At 50.2% G+C, this 2,088-nt stretch overlaps 1 pseudogene; it reads right to left on the reverse strand.

Moving 5' to 3' along the window:
* Positions 1-528: 528 nt before the first annotated feature.
* On the reverse strand, positions 529-1,223 carry LOC116911121 (annotated as a pseudogene).
* Positions 1,224-2,088: the final 865 nt, after the last annotated feature.

Below are 2,088 nucleotides of genomic sequence, written 5' to 3' on the forward strand. Positions count from 1 at the left end.
TAATCTGGAAAGGGCAGAGGGAAAGACCATGAAGAATAAAAGGAAATCAGATGAGGAGAGTGAGGAAGAGTTGTTTTGGGTTAATTTGACTTTGACATTTGTTACTATTTCATTCATTCGTTTGTTTGTTTGTTTGGTGTATCTGTGCTGTGCCTCCAATCCCCCATTACCCTGCCAAGTGTGATGGTGTGCATACAGTGGTCAGAGAACAGCTTGAAGGAGATTGTTCTGTCCTTCCATCATGTGGTTCCCAGGGATTGAACTCAAGCCATTAGGCTTGGTGGCAAGTGCCTTCCCCTGATGAAATATTGCTCTGGCTTACTTCTGTTCTTTTGTTTGTTTCATTTTATTTTTGTCAAGACAGGGTTTCTTTGTGTAGCCCTGGCTGTTCTGGAATCTACTCTTTAGAGATGAGGCTGGCCTTGAACTCATAGAGATCCACTTACCTCTGCTCCCAAGTACTGAGACTAAAGGCACGTACCACCACCACCACCACCCAGCTTTACTGATCTTGATGAGTACCATTTCTTTTTTTTTTTTTTTGACTGTCCTAAGTTGTTTATTGGATATGAATTTTACAAATATTACGTGGATTAGCGGTAACGGTGGAGCTGAAGAGTGTTGCGCCTTCTCCAGGCTGCACGGCGAGACCCACCAATGGGGGGGGGGAACTTGTGGCCCTTTCCAAGGCCACGGCTCTTGCGGCCAGCAGAAGTCAGCCCACGCATCTCCCTGTGCTTGTGGACTGGTTTGGTGATCCATTGGGTGTCGGGATTTCTTCTGATAGCTTTATGGAATGGATCAATGAGGATAACCTCAAAAAATTTATATGTGGAATCTTCACCAACCCAGTAGGAATTCAGGACTCTCAAAGCTCCACAATGGCGCCCGGCTCTCAGCAACAGACTGAAGGCTCCGGGCAAACTTCAGCCGGCTAACACCGTGGTGGACAGGCTTGCCCTAGGTTGCACCCTTAGGAACTGGGCGCTTGCGACCACCGCGGCGGACACGGATCCTGTAAATGACATAACCTTGCTTAGCCTTGTATCCCAGCCTTCGCGCCTTATCAGGCCGGGTGGGGCGGGGAGCCCTGTGCAGCGCAGAGAGCTGGCGGTACTGCCAGCAGCGGACCCTTAGAAGGAAGCGCATCACGTCGGACTGCTTCTTCCTCCACAGCTCCTGGATGTATTTGTATGCACCCATCTTGGCTCACCTGATGGCTGCCACGATGAGTACCATTTCTAACCACAAACAAGAGGTTGCATGAGACAACCCACATAGGGATGGAGAGATGGCTCAGCCATTAAGAGCACGGAGTCCTGAGTTCAGCTCCCAGCAACCACACGGTGGCTCACAATCATCTGTAATGGGATCCGATGCCCTCTTCTGGTGTGTCTGAGGGCAGCAATGGTGTACTGACATACACAAGATAAATGAAATCTTGAAAGAAAGGAAGGAAGAAAGAAAGGAAGGAAGGAAGGAAGGAAGGAAGGAAGGAAGGAAGGAAGGAAGGAAGGAAGGAAGGACGGACGGGAGGGAAGAGAGGGAGGGAGGGGGTAGGGAGGAAGGAAGGAAGAATGAACTCGCATCAATGCCTGACACTAGACTTTGCCAAGAGAGAGGTTTCTGTCAGACAAGCACAAACAACGACAACCTTGAGATTGGCTTTGTGTTTACAGGGTACCTTGTGGGCCCAGGCTGGGCAAGCAGCACCCAGATGACCAGACACCTCTGTTCTCTAGTTTTTAAAGCCCTTGCTACAAGCCTGACAGGAGCCCAGGGAGCCAACCAGCGATTATGCTTTTGGAAAAAGGACAACAAACCAAAAGGAGAGTTGGCACTGTGCGTCTGGGATCCTCTGCAGAGCCCTCTGCAGTCTGGTGTCTTCTCCAAGCTGTACATCTCTAGAGGCGGGAACGGGGGCTGGCTGAGCTTGTGGAGCTGTGACTGTGAGGACCGATGGGTATTTCATGGCTACTTGGGGAGTTAATAAATCACAAGGCACTCTGGATGAACAGGCACTCTTTCCACCCTGGACAGTGGCTGCTCAGCTCTGGTCAAACGCAACCTCCCTTCCTGGCATAGTCC

The sequence above is a fragment of the Rattus rattus genome, chromosome 10 (assembly GCF_011064425.1).
Source record: "Rattus rattus isolate New Zealand chromosome 10, Rrattus_CSIRO_v1, whole genome shotgun sequence".
NCBI lineage: Eukaryota > Metazoa > Chordata > Mammalia > Rodentia > Muridae > Rattus > Rattus rattus.